We start from the raw sequence: 16137 nt of genomic DNA, 5'->3' as shown, positions 1-16137 counted from the left end.
GCCCTGCACCTGCATGGAAAATCAGGAGAAGCACGTGGCTCCTGGCTTCAGATCAGTGCAGTGCGCTGGCCGCAGAGGCCATTGGAGGGTGAACCAACGGCAAAAGGAAGACCTTTCTCTCTGTCTCTCTCTCTCTCGCTGTCCACTCTGCCTGTCAAAAACAACAACAACAACAACAACAAAAAAAAACAACTAAACAACTAAAAAAAGAAAGGGAGAGGGAGGGAGGTTGGGAGGCAGAGAGGATGAAGAAAAGAGAGAGTGGGAGGAAGAAAGCGAAATCACTATATTCTTAGAAATATATCTATGAACTATATTGAATTTGTTAAACTAATTAAAATTTAAAAAATAAAATAATAAAAAGAAAATAAAAAATTTGTGAGTTTCTAACTGACAAGTTGCTTTACTCCATTTCCCACAACTGTGTGAGTTAAACATTCTAAAAGAGGAATATAGAATAATTGATACTGAAAATATAAGACAAACAATGATACTAAATAGGCAAGAATATGTTCACTTAGGTAGGGATTTGGTGGAATTATGGTGGAACCTACCCATAAAATTGTCATATAGTAAGATCAGGAAAAGAAATTCTAAAGTCAATATGTTTGGATTACCCATTGTTTCAGATAAAATAAGAGGTTTCCTTGTAGGTATTGAAGAAAAGACAGGAAAAATGAGAAATTTGATATGTGAATAGGCATGATGATTTTTGAAAAAGTTTCCTGAGTTGTTTAAAAGTATCTGTGCTTTGATAAAGCAAATGAGTCTATTCCTACATAATAACAAAATTACATGTAAAATATTGAGCTGTTCATATCTGTCTATCTATTTATCTATCAATCAGAAAGTGTGAGACACTACATTTTTTTTTTTTTGACAGGCAGAGTGGACAGTGAGAGAGAGAGAGAAAGAGAGAGAGAGAGAGAAAAGTCTCCCTTGTCCACTGATTCACCTCCAAAATGGCCGCTATGGCCAGAGCTGGACCGATCCGAAGCCAGGAGCCAGGTGCTTCCTCCTGGTCTCCCATGCAGGTGCAGGGCCCAAGGACTTGGGCCATCCTCCTCTGCACTCCCGGGCCACAGCAGAGAGCTGGACTGGAAAAGAAGCAACCGGGACAGAATCCGGAGCCCCAACCAGGACTAGAACCCGGGGTGCCGGCGCCGCAGGCAGAGGATTAGCCTATTGAGCCGCGGCGCTGGCTGAGACTACATTTTTAACCTCCCTCAGTATAGTCACCAGTATAAGCATCTATCAAAGCAAATCACTAAGGAATTAAATATGCATTTGTTTTCTCTCTAAAGCTACAAAGTAACAGATGTGAAGAATTCTAACTACTTTTAATTACTCTCATCTTATTCATGGAAATAGCTTTCCAGAATTTGGATCCTACTTGGAAGTTCCAGTATTTGTTTTTCTGTGATTATTTTGAGAAAAATATTTTGACATTTATAAAAGATATGACTCTGCAGTTTCTTTTCTGTGATGTCATTGTAGGCCAAAAGAACACAAAGGGTATTATCAAATATGTGGATCAGGATTTCACTCCCTTATGCTATTTTTGCAAGTTTATTTTTGAAAGATGTTTAGTAAAGCTTTTTAAATGCTTGGTAGAATTCCTAAGTCAGTTGTTTTTGGCCTGAGATTTTTGATTTAGATGATTTTTTAATTACAAACACTACCTTCTCTTTAGCTATTTTTCTATTCACATATTTTTCTATTCACATTCTGCTTTTCTTGAGTATAGATCATAGTTTAAGTTTTTACAGAGATTTGTCCATTCATCTCTTCTAATTTTGTTGGCATACATTTTCTCAAAGTATTCTGCTTTAATTCTTTAAATTTCTATTTTTTTAAACAATTTTCATTTTTTTTTCAAGATTTATTTTATTTATTTGAAAGACAGAGTTAGAGAGGTAGAGACAGAGAGAGAGGTCTTCCATCCGATTGTTCACTCCCCAGATGGCTGCAATGGCTGGAGTTGTGCTGATCCGAAGCCAGGAGCCAGGAGCTTCTTCCAGGTCTCCCACTTGGGTGCAGGGGCCCAAGAACTTTGGCCATTTCCCACTGCTTTCCCATGCCATAGCAGAGAGCTGGATCGGGAGAGGAGCAACCGGGACTAGAAATGGCACCCTTATGGGATGCAAGCAGCGCAGGCCAGGGCTTTAACCCGCTGTGCCACAGCACTGGCCCCAATCCTTAAAATTTCTATGTGGCTGGTAGTACTGTCTATATGCTAATGTCTGATTTTGTTAGTGGGAGTCTTTTCTTCCTTCTTCCCACCTCTTTGGTTAAGTCTTGTGAAACCTTTGTTAGTTTATCTTTTACATGACTCAAATTTTAGTCTTGCTAGTAATTTTTTTCTCACTATTTAAAATATCTTTTATCTTTTTTATTCTATCAGCTAGTATTTACAGACACTTGTCTTGTTTATGTGCTCCCTTTGGCTCTTAGTCCTATCATTATGATCAATTGTGAACAGAAATTGATCACTGGGACTAGTAAGATGGCATTGGTACATGTCACCTTGATGGGATTGATCCAACATGGGAAGCGAGATACACAGCAGACCCATAGAATGGCAGATGTCCCAAACAGGACTCTCGCTCCAGAATCAGCCCTTAAGGCATGCGGATCTGGCTGAAAAGCCCATGAGAGTATTTCAGGCATGGAAAGCCAAGACACTCTGTCAAAAACAAAACAAAACAAAACAAAACAAAACAAAACAAACAAAAAAAACCCACACACACAAAAAAACACCTAAATAAAAGATCTCTTCGAGTGAGATCCCAGTGGAAAGAACAGGTCATCAAAGAAGGAGGTACCTTTCTCTGAAGGGAGGAGAGAACTTCCACTTTGACTACGACCTTGTCTAAATATGATCAGAGTTGGTGAACTCAAAAGGCTTCCATAGCCTTGGCAGCTCATGACAAGAGCCTAGGGTGATTACTGATGCCATAAACAAGAGTGTCAATTTATTAAGTCAACAACAGGAGTCACTGTGCACTTACTCCTCATGTAGGATCTCTGTCCTTAATGTGCTGTACATTGTGATTTAATGCTATAACTAGTACTCAAACAGTATTTTTCACTTTGTGTTTCTATGTGGGTTTAAACTGTTGAAATCTTTACTTAATATATGCTAAACTGATCTTCTGTATATAAAGAGAATTGAAAATGAATCTTGATGTGAATGGAAGGGGAGAGGGAGAGGGAAAGGGGAGGGTTGCAGGTGGGAGGGACATTATGGGGGGGAAGCCATTGTAATCCATAAGCTGTACTTTGGAAATTTATATTCATTAAATAAAAGTTAAAAAATATCTTTTATCTTTATTATTTCCTCCTCCATTACCTTTGGGTTTAATTTTGCTTTCCTTTCCTAGTTCCTTAAAGTGTAAAATTAAGTTACTGATTTGAAGTCTTTCTTCTTTTGTAATTTAGGCATTATTTCTCATGTTTTCCCATATGATTAGAATTCTCTCATAATTAAAATCCTTTCTAATCTTCCTTTAGATTTTATCTTGGACCTATTTATTACTCAGGAGTATATTGTTAAATTTCCATTCTACTTTGATTCTTAAAAATTTCTTTTCAACATTGTTTTTGTCATTCAATTGTGGTCTGACAAAATACTTTATATGATACCATCCATTTAAATTTATTGAGTTTTTTTAATGATCTAACTGTGATGTATCTTGTAAAAGGTTGTGTGTACATGAGGAGATTGTATCTTTTGCTGTTTTGGACAGTAAGTTCTGTAAATACTGATTGATGTTCTTGGTGTACCGCACTATTCACATGTTCTATTCCTTGTTTACCTTCCTAAGTTTCTCTATCAGTTGTCAAATGTGAAGCAATGAAGTGTCTAAACATTATTATCTGTTGCTGCTTTAAGGTATCCCGGCTTCAGCTTTCAATCTTTCATCATAATGTGTTTGTGCTTGGATATTTTCTATTTAACTTCTTTGAACTTCTCTTACCTTCTGGCATTGAATATAATTTTCCATCATGTATAGGGTTTTTTAGGTATAAACTTTTTGAAATTATCTGTTTTTCTCTTTTCTTCTTCTGTAGCTCATACTTTGCTAATATGTCGTACATAAATCTTTCACAGCATTCTTTAATGCTCTGGGCATTTATTTCCATTCTCTTTTTCTAGATATTCTATTTCTAAAGGAATGTATTTAGTTAACAACTGATGGACATCTGGGTTGATTTTTTTTTTTTTGGCTGCTGTTTTTTTTCCTTTTTTTAAAACTTTTATTTAATGAATATAAATTTCCAGAGTACAGCTTATAGATTACAATGGTTTCCCCCCCATAACGTCCCTCCCACCCGCAACCCTCCCCTTTCCCACTCCCTCTCCCCTTCCGTTCACATCAAGATTCATTTTCAATTCTCTTTATATACAGATTAATTTAGCATACATTAAGTAAAGATTTCAACAGTTTGCTCCCACATAGAAACACCAAGTGTAAAATACTGTTTGAGTACTAGTTATAGCATTAAATCACAATGTACAGCACATTAAGGACAGAGATCCTACATGAGGAGTAAGTGCACAATGACTCCTGTTGTTGACTTTACAAATTGACACTCTTGTTTATGGCATCAGTAATCACCCTAGGTTCTTGTCATGAGCTGCCAAGGCTGTGGAAGCCTTTTGAGTTCACCAACTCTGATCATATTTAGACAAGGCCATGGTCAAAGTGGAAGTTCTCTCCTCCCTTCAGAGAAAGGTACCTCATCTGGGTTGATTTTAAATCTTAGCTATTGCAAACTGAACTGCAATGAACATGGAGGCACATATATTTTTTTCATATGATGATTTCTTACGGTTTGGATAAATTCCCAGAAGTGGGATGGCTAGCCCACGTGGTAGGTCTGTATTCTGATTTCTGAGATGTCTCCATAACTCCATTTCTGAGATGTCATCCATTGTGGCTGCATGAGGTTACATTTCCACCAATAGTGGGTTAGGGTACCTCCCCCTCCACCACATCCTTACTAGAATTTGTTGATTTCTGTATGAGAGCCATTCTAACTAGGGTGAGGTGAAACCTCATCATGGTTTTGATTTGCTGAAGAAAATTTGTTTTGAGATTTTGATGATGGTCTTCTTATCATGACAAAGATGACCAGATTTATCTCAAAGTGGATCATAAAGATCATGAAGAGCTCAAGTGGTTTGTACCCTATAGAAGGGCCTTTGTCATCCTTAAAGTTTGATTGAACTATTTTCGGTAATAATTACAAGATCTTTGTATCCTTTGTGTTGTTGCTGACTATAGTTATCATAAAATGCCTAGGAAAATGATGGATTATGTGTACTATTTTTAGTCATAGAAAATGTAAATAATTTAAGGTGTCCATCTTAGTGTTAGGAGAAGGATGGGATAATAGACTATCCTGGAGAGAGGAAAATTAGATCTTTTAAAGTGTGGATAAGAGAATAATAATCATGTTTGAAACTATCTTCCACATCTCACTGAATTTCACAGGAAGTCTTTGGGTACCTGAGTGATACTATATCCTGTTTTTAAGGAAGTATTCATGTTCTCATCAATTTACACATATATCAGGAAAGAATGAAAATGCAGTAAGTGTCCTTAGAGTCCTGATCTATTTCATCATGATTTGTAACTCAGACCCTGACCACTACCAAGGGCTGAAAATGACAATGAGTACAACCAGATCAATCTTTTTAAAGGTTAAAGAGTAAAGAAGAATGACACTACGCAACTGAAAATTTTTTCAAAACATTTATTTCATAATATGAAAGAAATGGAAGTCACTATATTTAAAAGTTCACATACATTCTGGGAATTGACTTTAGCTGGAAGAAGGAAAACTTCTTGCAATGTCTTTTAGAAATGAAGTGATGCAGAGGCTGGATGTACAATAAAAAGATTAAGTGTTGGTCTCCAAAACCAAAGAAATGTTAGTCCTTTGGCACAACTGTAATCATTTGAGTTTCTTCAGAAAATGTTAAAACTACAAATTTATTCACAAAATACAAGTATTGTGTGCATTTTTTATATGTACATGTTATAAAAGTTACTTGAATATAAATTTATATTATTTTTATTTTTTTGCAATTCTTTTATTTCTCTTTTGTTTTGAAATATTCCTAACACTTCAAGAGATTACATATTTCTGGTAAATAAATGTTAACTTCAGCAAATTAATTGTAAAATCATTGGTCACAGGAAGAAGAAAGTTTTCATCATATTCTCACTTTGCTGCACCAGAGGACTCCCATCCATAAGGTCTCCAGTTTAAGGCCTAGATACAGCTACTCCTTTTTGTTCTTCTTTTGGGTTTTAGTGTACTTCCGGAAGCAAAACAGACAACACTTTGTGAAGATAAATATTAAAGTGGCCACACAGGCCAGCAGGAACCCAATGACATCCAGAGAGTGATACTGGAGCCAGGTGAGGTCGTGGGCTGCAACCCGAAGGTGCTTTGCTCCCTTGTGGCGCGTGACAAACTCAATCCAGAAGACTGCTCTATCTAGGGGCTTCATGGGCTGATCATGGTGAATTCTTGATAACTCCAATGCATTTTCTTTATATCTAAAAGAGAAACATAAGATTGTGACACTGAATGGAAGTTAAGTTGGCTAAGAAAAAGTCATCTTTGAGCGTTGTTTAAAGGTATCATATAGATGTCAAAATAAGTGCTGTGAAACATTTGTGGAATAGTGTAGTGATTCTACTTGGGTTGTCTTAGAAAACTGCTTTTCAAATAGGGTTTTTTTGAGTGACACAGATTTTTCAAAGTGAAAATTAAAGTCCCAGTGGGAAAGTAAAACTTTCCTATTAAGGAGAATGGTAAAGAGCCATTATGAGTGTCATAGAAAAGGTGACAGAAATGCAATTTAAGAGGGATCACCTTGAAGTTGTCAAGGGCAACTGTGTCACTGTGAGTGAAAATCCTCCTAACTGTTCTCTCTCTGTCTTTCCAGTCTTGCTTTCCATGCTTGACTGATTTCCTGCCAGAAGCCACAGTGATGTTTTTAATAATGTGCAACAGCTCAAGATGTTGTCCTGTTAATACTTACATTTTGTTTTTCATCTTATTGAGAGTAAAATAAAAAAACTGTTTTCTGGACTTTCAGACTCTAAGAGGGAACACTCTGGAAATATCTTGCATTATCATTTGTCTCCATTAGGTGCATTGGTCTTCTGGGTTCCCTTGAAGCCAACAAAGATGCTCACACCTTAGCACCTTTAACCTTTCTGTTTCCTCTCCTCTCCTGGAGTGATCCTCTCTGGAACTTCCCAAGTTGTACTTCTACCACTTAACTGATGCATTTGGATCAATAACTTCTCTCAGAGTAGCTTTTAATGGACAGAGAGGTTGGTACCTCTAGGCACTTCCTCTATTATTTTTGTGTTTATTTTCTTCTTTGAGCTAGAATCTGAAAAAATACATTACAGAAGTTTTTTTTTTTTTTTAAATAAAATAGCCTTAAGTTGGAGATACGTAAGAAAAATGTACATGTTCTAAGTGAACCACACAAAATTTCATAGTTGTCTTGAAAGCTATGGGGACCTAAGGCCTGACTGAAAACATGAGATCATTTCAGGCATGGAAAGCCAAGACATACTGGCAAAATGGTCTGCATGAAGGATCTCTGTGAGTGAGACCCCAGTGGAAAGAAGGGGCCATCAAAGAAGGATGTACTTTTCTCTGAAGGGAGGAGAGAACTTCCGCTTTGCATGTGGCCTTGTCTGAAAACCAACAGAGTTTGTGAACTCAAAAGGCTTCCATAGCCTTGGCAGCTCATGTCAAGAGCCTCAGGTGATCACTGATATCATAAATAAGAGTTTAAGTTGTTAAATCAACAACAGGAGTTACTGTGCTCTTGGGTCCCATGCTGGACCTCTGTTCTTAATGAGTTATACTATGAGAATTAATGGTAAAACTTGTTTTCAAACTGCACTTTATACTTTGTGTGTATGTGTGGTACAAATAGTTGAAATCTCTCCTTAGTAAAGAGTTGGTCTTCTGTATATAAAGGCAATTAAAAATGAATCTTAATGGAAGTGAAATGGGAGAGGGAGTGGGAGGAGGGATGGGAGTGCAGGTGGGAGGGCGTGTATGGGGGTAAGAAACACTATATCCCTAAAAGCTGTGCATATGAAAATTTGTATTCATTAAATAAAAATCTTCAAAAATACTAATGATAAAAAAAGAAAGTTATGGTGAAAGCATCAGTCTGCATATTTTTTGGATGAGGTATATTATCACATCTGTGCAGTATTATTTGCTCTTGGTGAACTGGTTCAGTACTACTTCTTTCCCAAATTAGTTTCTGTCAATATTTCTAACACAATATATTAGTTCTACCCTTTGTATTATGGAAAAATGTGATCAATCAGGATTTAGTTAATCAAAATTAAATAGTTTTGTTCTTGAAAGGGCATCTTGAAGTAAATGATGAATCAAACCATTCAGAATGAGAGACAATATTTGCATATCATATTTTGGATAAGAGAATTCAATCAATAATATAAAAAGAATTCTTACAGTTCAATAAAAAAGATAACAAATAACCCAATGCAAATAAAAAAAAAAAGATTGGAAATGTGACTTAACCAAAGAGGATACATGGTTATTCAATAAGTATATGAAAAGATGTTCCTCAACTTCAACCATAAGAGAAAAGACAACGAAGAGCAAAATGAGAAATCACTTCACATCCAATATATTTGAATATTTTGAATATATTCAAAAAGAAAGTTGGTAATAAAGTTTAGCAATGATATGGAGGAACCACAACACTACTGGTTGGATGGTAAATGCTGTAACAACTTTGTAAAGAATTGAAACATTTCACTAACACAATGTTCCCATATGATGCAACAGTTCCATTCCTTGATACTAAACCAAGAAAAAAAAACATGTTTATACAAAACACAAATATCTGTGTTCACTGTAGCCAAAATTGGAAACAACTAGAACATCCTTAGTCTGCTAACTAGATACATAAAATGTAGAATATCCATACCAAAGAACATTATTCACCAATCAACAGAAATAATACAGTAATTGATGAACTACATGGATGGGACTAGCATATATGATGCTAAGTGAAAGCATGCTAGGTGAAAGAAGAAGCCTGTTACAATGGAAAATTTATTATAGGATTCCATTCACAGGAAATGTCCAGAATAAGCTAATATATAGAGTAAATTTACAAAGTAAATTAGCAGTTGCCTAAGGCTAAGGATTACCTGGAGTTACCCTTAGGGTATATGAGATTTGTTTTTGGTGTGATAAGAAAAAAATCCCTCATTGAATTTTTGATAACAGTTTTGTAACAGTATATCAAATTCACTTGAGTTTTATACTTTCAACAGATGAATTTTATGGTTTATAATTATATCTCATAAAACATACTACCACAATGATAAAATAAAAATTAATTGATTTGCAAAAGAATAGATAGTTTCAGAAAGTTTAGGTGTTGATTTGAAATATTTCATCATCTTTTTTCAATTTTATTATTTTACTAATCAGTAATCTGTGGCATATTTGAAAAAAAATTTGTTCTTTAACTTTATTTGCATACTTAAAAGTTATTTTGATTACAGCACCATATTGTCAGTTATTATTCAAGCAATCAATCTAAGGGATTAACTTTACATACTCCTGTGGAATTGTGGTCTTTCTACTTTTTACTTATTGAATATTATGGTTAATGGTGAATCAATGGTTGTTATGAGTGGATTAAAATTATGTCTGTGCAATAATTAAAGAAGAGAAAAGAAGGGTGGGAAGGAGATGGTTTGGTGGAGGGAAGGGGACGGGAGGGAAGTATGGTAATATTCTTACAATGGTAACTATGAAACAGATGCAATCTATTCTGTTTATAATAATAAAATATCTGCTTGAAAACAGGTCACAAGAGAGGTATATATAAATTCCACTCAATTTAAAAAGCATCATACTCACGATGGATCATTAATGACTGTCTTCAATGCATTGAGCAAATCTGTAGCTGACATTTTGTTTAGGTTCAATCTAACAGCTGCTCCCTTGGCCTTCATGTGGACAACGTTATTTGGTTGATCCGCAAACAAAGGAATGCCCACCATGGGAATACTGTGGTAGATTGCCTCATAGATGCCGTTGGTTCCACCATGAATTATAAAAGCTTTGGTTTTTGGATGACCTGGGATTGGGTGAATTTAAACCAAATCATTAATTTTGAGTCTTGAAGATAAAATGAGAAATGCACAATTTATGACAACTGACAGGTGAAATGTTTTCTAGACAATGAGTTTTTATGGCCATGAAATCACATTGAAGAAGAACCCAGGTTCTATTGGAGAAGTGGTGTGTGACTTGAGACTTGGACAATAAATACAAATTGCCAAGAGGAAAAAATAAAAAAGTGTATCTTATGCAGAAGAAACAGTCTGTGTGGAAAATAGGGCATAGTACTCTCTTAAATAAATAATGATGTGACAGAATCTGATACTTGGTTTGTGCAGGCAGCAGGAAGGGGGATGGTCATGGTGCTGCAATTAAAGGAAGGAGAGGTTACAATTTGTCACGAAATGTTCTGTTACTTCTTGGTAAAAGATTGTGGACTTTTTCCCATAGAAAAAGCAGAGACAAATGTAATTAAAGATGTTCTGTTATTTTCAATGGCTTTTGAAATACTCTGGTGATGTGAAAAGGATAGGTGAAAGTTGTAGAAACAGGATACAGTGAGACAATCCAAGTAATCAGATTCTCAGTGAGATGTAATTATAACTGAAATAGAAGGTTTGAGTCTATGCACAAAGAAAGGCGACTTTGTATAATAAAATATCAGTGAATGTTCCTTTCGCTTTTATCAGCCAGCACTGCAAAATAAATAAAAATAATTCAGATTTCATTTTTGTGCTTTCATTAATGGACGTTTAATAAATTTTTCCTTACCTAATGATTATCAATCAAATTTGTTTTTTTCTCTCAGTCTTACCAAGAAGGTCATTCTGTGGGATCCACTTATACAGCCTAGTATTGCGTCCTAATGCATCTGGCTTCTTGCCATCAAATCTCCATACAACCTAAAGCAGTAAAGAAAATGTGACACTGAAGTCATATTTCATATCAGATCACGTTAGAGTTTTGAAGGTATTAATAGCTCACATATTTAAGCATGTTCAACATGAGAAATAAGGAAATTAACTTGTAAATAATGGGAAATACTAATGTAATAGTGAAAATAGAATATCTACAGTTAAAATACTTATGTTTAGATGCAGATAGGTGTGGAAGGCCATCACAATGTTTACACATAATGTCTTGGATAAATGATATGATCAATGATAAATACAATTACAAGAAAATGAGAGTTACTTTATCCCATCATAACAATGTATAGTAAATTGCAAATGACATACACATTTATTTTGCTCTCTATACCTATGATTTATACTTTCATCTTACAAATAGAATTAATCTGTCTTATTTTTCCTTTCTGAGGATATTGGAGGTAGTTTGCTTGTTTTGTAAGTTATTTTACAATCACATTGACCTTAATGAGGCCACCTTTTATTAGGTACAAGGTTCACCTCAAAGGCAGAATTCCATATCTGCCTGTCACATACAGCTTCCTGATTCAATATTGGCAGGGCCATGTCCATCAAGAAGGCTGTTTCTCTCATTTTTGAAATTTGGTTGGTGGATTGGTGCTTGGACTTAACATTGGTGAACTTTGGCCTTCCTTTCTCTGAATAGCACTGTGAGTAGTACAATCAAAGAGACTATTCCAAAATATAGCACAGGCAAAAAGTCTAGATTCTTCATAAAGACTAAACTGTGAGATGCAATGGAATGTTTTCTAATTTATTTATTGAGCTGGCATTGTTGTGCAGCAGGTTAAATTACTGCCTTCTGTGCTGGGTCCTATTCCCAGCTGTTCCATCTCAGAATCAGCTCCCTGATAACGTGCCTGGGAAGGCAGTGAAAGATGGCCCCAGTGCTTGGTCCTCTGCACCCACATGGGAGACCCAGAAGAAGCTCCAGGCTCCTGGCTTTGGCCTGGCCCAGCTCCAGCCATTGCAGTCATTTGGGGAGTTGAACTAGCGGATGGAAGATCTCTGTCTCTTCCTCTCTCTCTGCAACTCTTCCTTTCAAATGAAATAAATAAATCTTTAAAAAAGAGAGCTATTTATTGTTGCTATGATTTTGCATTTACTCATTAACATTGTGCTCCTTTCTAATAACATCTGTAGTGTGTAGAGTGCCCTAAGGGATCCTGCATGGAAAAGGAGTCAATCACAGGACAGAATCTGGTGATTTCTGCCTGCAATACCAGTATAATACCACATTCACACCATACATGTTAGATATATTTCTTCTGACTACAATGTTGATGCCAAGGTCGTTATGTCGTACTATTATCATTTCCATGTGTATTTTTGTTTTAAAGTAAGTTTTGAGATCAATCGTTGCTATACTTAATGGTAACCCTATCCCACAGGAAGTTTATGTAATCAGAACCTCTTAGAGTTTAAAAGATTCATTCAGTAGCTGCTACCATAATGCAACTTTTTCTCACCTTTTGTGGCAGCTGGCCAAGGGCTGATGCGATCACAGCCCTTTCCTCTGTCATGTTGCTGACCATGGACCCCAGGGAAAACACCACTACTCCCTCTTCCCCAGAGCTCTGCACAAAGGCTTCCATCTCCTGTGAAAAATGAATGTGTTCCATCATAAAAGGCCAGAAACACAGCAAATACTAGTAAAAGGGTTGGTGCACACAGCAAAGGAGAGAGTCAAGTAGCCTGCTAGGCTGGGGGTAGTACTTGCTGGCTCTCTTTCTCTGGAGTGGGAATTCTCCTTTGACTCCTTGGCTGGCAACGTCCCCTTGACTGGCTCTTAATGGGCCAGGCAGTTGTGTACTTCTCCCATGCCAGAGCCTCAGGTGATCAACCCTTTTTCAAACTTGTGAAGATGATGGGGTCTGCAAAAAACTTTCTGCTTTCTTTCTTATTGTTGTGATGTTCACACAGATAGTTTGGAACTTCATGGCTTCTTTGGGGATCTTATGATCTCCTCATACTGACTCTTCTGTCACCCTTTCCTTCCCATCGTCTCTACTTTTTCATCTTCTTTGACCACCTGCATTCCCCCCCCCCCCAGCTCCCTTGAATCCTCTGACATGACTGCTTCAAATCCTACCCACTTCCTGTGTCTGTCTACCCCTGCTACACTTGCTCCTTCCGACCAAAGCCCCTCAGTGCCCACATTCACTTAAGCTTTAGATCCCTTTCTACACTCAGGAAGATCTCAACGGACTCACAGTCTCCATCAAGGAACTATGTGAGGTTGACTGAAAAGCTCTAACAGAAAACTGACAATGTTTTAGTCGCTCAAACGGGTCTGGGAGACATCCACGGGCTGCCTTATGTCTGTGTCCTCAGCCTGAAGTGAAATCCACAGACTGCATAAGAAGAGCCATCCATGTAAGGGCAAAAGAGTGTCTTAAGTCTCCTCTGCAAATACTGGCTAAAAATGTTTCTCCATGTTTCTAGCACTTGTGTTAAATTACTCTTGTAATTTAACATATTCTATAAATGAATGACTGATTCTTTGTTATATTTAGGATAACAAATGCTTTAATTGAACTGAATTTCTTCTGTAACAAAAATAAAATCCATGTACTTGCTATGGTAGAAAAATAATAGAATTTCTATTGGCAGAAATCTATACTGTATTTTTCATACTGTGATTCAAATTCTCTGAATAAATTACACAGAATCATTTCTACTGAAAACACTAAGCCAATGGATTCAAACCAACCAGAATAGGTTTACCTTAGGCAGAGGTTTGGCAAGTCTGCAGTGGAGCCCTCCAACGAAATCAACATTTGGTAAGAGTGGACGAGGAAACTCCACATCCCAGTAGGTGCGAATGAGCCACATTTCAGCTTTGCCCATTAGCTCAGTTAATGTAGTGGGCCTTCCTGAAGGAGAAAAAGAAAGCAAAACATCAGATTATGGGAAAATTGTAGAGTGACTATGCCTGGTTTGAATAATGTATCCAAAGTTGTTTAAAAGTGTGTTGAGGGAGGAAGAGAAGGAGGACATTATGGTTATCTTCTTAGAATTGTACTTATGAAATATGTAAAATCTGTTCTGTTTATATTAATAAAAATTAAAAGTGTCCATACTTTGATCAATTATCTGTCATGTATCTATGTATCTGTATATTGTATGAGTCATATATAGCAAAATATCCCTTTTTATGTGTGTGTATATTTATATAAAAGGCACAATGTGAGAAGACCCTATTTCTGTAATTCATCTCATTATATTCACTATCATAACAAATATGCCAATAAGCCAATACACATTTCAACATGCATTTTTCTCTTTAAAGTCACAAAAGTAAAAACCAACAACGTAAACATACATTTAATTTTCTCAATGTCACATGGATAATTGTACTAGAAATTCATGAATAAAGTCTCAGTCTACATGTCGACATTCATCATGAAATGTAGTGAGGTGTAACATTGACTTTAAAGATGAAATAAGAAGTATAGTAGAATGAATATTCAATTTCTTAGAGACAATCTCAGTGCCTTATTTTATGGCATTATGATTTGGAGTTTCCTGTATGATTGATGACCTCAGGATTCTAACTGATCTATTTTGTTAGGTTTTCTACAGCACTTTGTATTTGTTAGATTATTTTTATTTCATCAGCATATTAATAAAGGAAAATTCTGTCTTATTTTGTGTCTACACCTGCTCACCTCCAAAGGCACTGAGAAGTCAGGGCTTGACAGTACCGATTGAGAAGATGACTTACCTAGAACATCACTATAGAATTGATTCCACTTTTAATTAAATGCTTGGAACCAAAAATCAAAATAGAGCACATGTAACATATTTTTCACCCTTTCCAAGAATGTCATTTGATCAGTTAATTCTGAATAAACAATAGGCACATAGGAAGGTGGGAACAGAAGTCCTCCACTATACTTTTCATAGGTGTAGCCAGGAGTGAAGCGGAGTGTGTACACCAAGGGCACTCGAAGTAGCTCAGCCAGCAGCTCACCACAGAGACTCAGACCATCTGCAAGAACAATGTTAGATTTTGATTCTTGAAGTTTTGTCACAAGTGTCTTGTTAAAAACCACATCTCTACAGATACTTTCAATAAAATCAGAATCTTTCCATACGATTTCCTGAAGTAATGAAAAATATGTCCAAAATGAGTAATTTGGCAGATCATAAATCAGTTTTCTAATTGCTTCTTTGAAAAAGACTTCATAATCATCTCCGGATAATGATGTAAGAAAAGTCTCAAATTTAATAGCAGATTATTTGCTGACATCAAGAGAAATGGCCACGGAAGGTTTGAGAACAGTCACCTCATGACCCCTCTGGGCGAGTTCATCCAGGATGGTCTTTATATTGATCCAATGACTGTATTCCATTGGCCACACCAGCACCTTTCCACCTCTCCCAGGGCTAAAGAAACAACCTAGCTGTAGCAGCAGCAGAACTGGAGTCCACTTAATAGACATCCCACTTAAATGCAAAGCTTCCTTTCAAATAGTTGCTGCCTCTGCTCTTAGATACACATGAAAAATATCAGTTAGTTAAAATATAACTTGCACAGATCAACATAAGCACACAGTCAGAATATCTGAATTGTCAACTGAAAAAAAGGTTTATGATCTCATATTTATATGGGTGTGCATAAATGACACCTTCATTATTATAAGTGCTTTCCTCTAATTAAGAGTTGACACTGGGCTGGTGCCGCGGCTCAATAGGCTAATCCTCCACCAGCAGCGCCGGCACACTGGGATCTAGTTCCGGTCGGGGTGCTGGATTCTGTCCCGGTTGCCGCTCTTCCAGGCCAGCTCTCTGCTGTGGCCTGGGAGTGCAGTGGAGGATGTCCCAAGTCCTTGGGCCCTGCACCCCATGGGAGACCAGGAGAAGCACCTGGTTTCTGCCTTCGGATCAGTGTGATGCGCCTGCCGCAGCGCGTCGGCCGCAGCGGCCATTGGAGGGTGAACCAACGGCAAAAGGAAGACCTTTCTCTCTGTCTCTCTCACTGTCCACTCTGCCTTTCAAAAAAAAAAAAAAAGAGTTGACACTGGATGCGTATGTC

The 16137-nt window shown here is 36.8% G+C and overlaps 1 pseudogene; it reads right to left on the bottom strand.

The window, feature by feature from the left end:
- Positions 1–5799: 5799 nt before the first annotated feature.
- Positions 5800–15733, bottom strand: LOC100343233 (UDP-glucuronosyltransferase 2B31-like; annotated as a pseudogene).
- Positions 15734–16137: the final 404 nt, after the last annotated feature.

Source organism: Oryctolagus cuniculus, chromosome 8, assembly GCF_964237555.1.
Source record: "Oryctolagus cuniculus chromosome 8, mOryCun1.1, whole genome shotgun sequence".
In the NCBI taxonomy this organism is placed as follows: domain Eukaryota; kingdom Metazoa; phylum Chordata; class Mammalia; order Lagomorpha; family Leporidae; genus Oryctolagus; species Oryctolagus cuniculus.
Note: the sequence above shows the minus strand (reverse complement) of the source record. Positions and strands in the feature narration are given on the sequence as shown.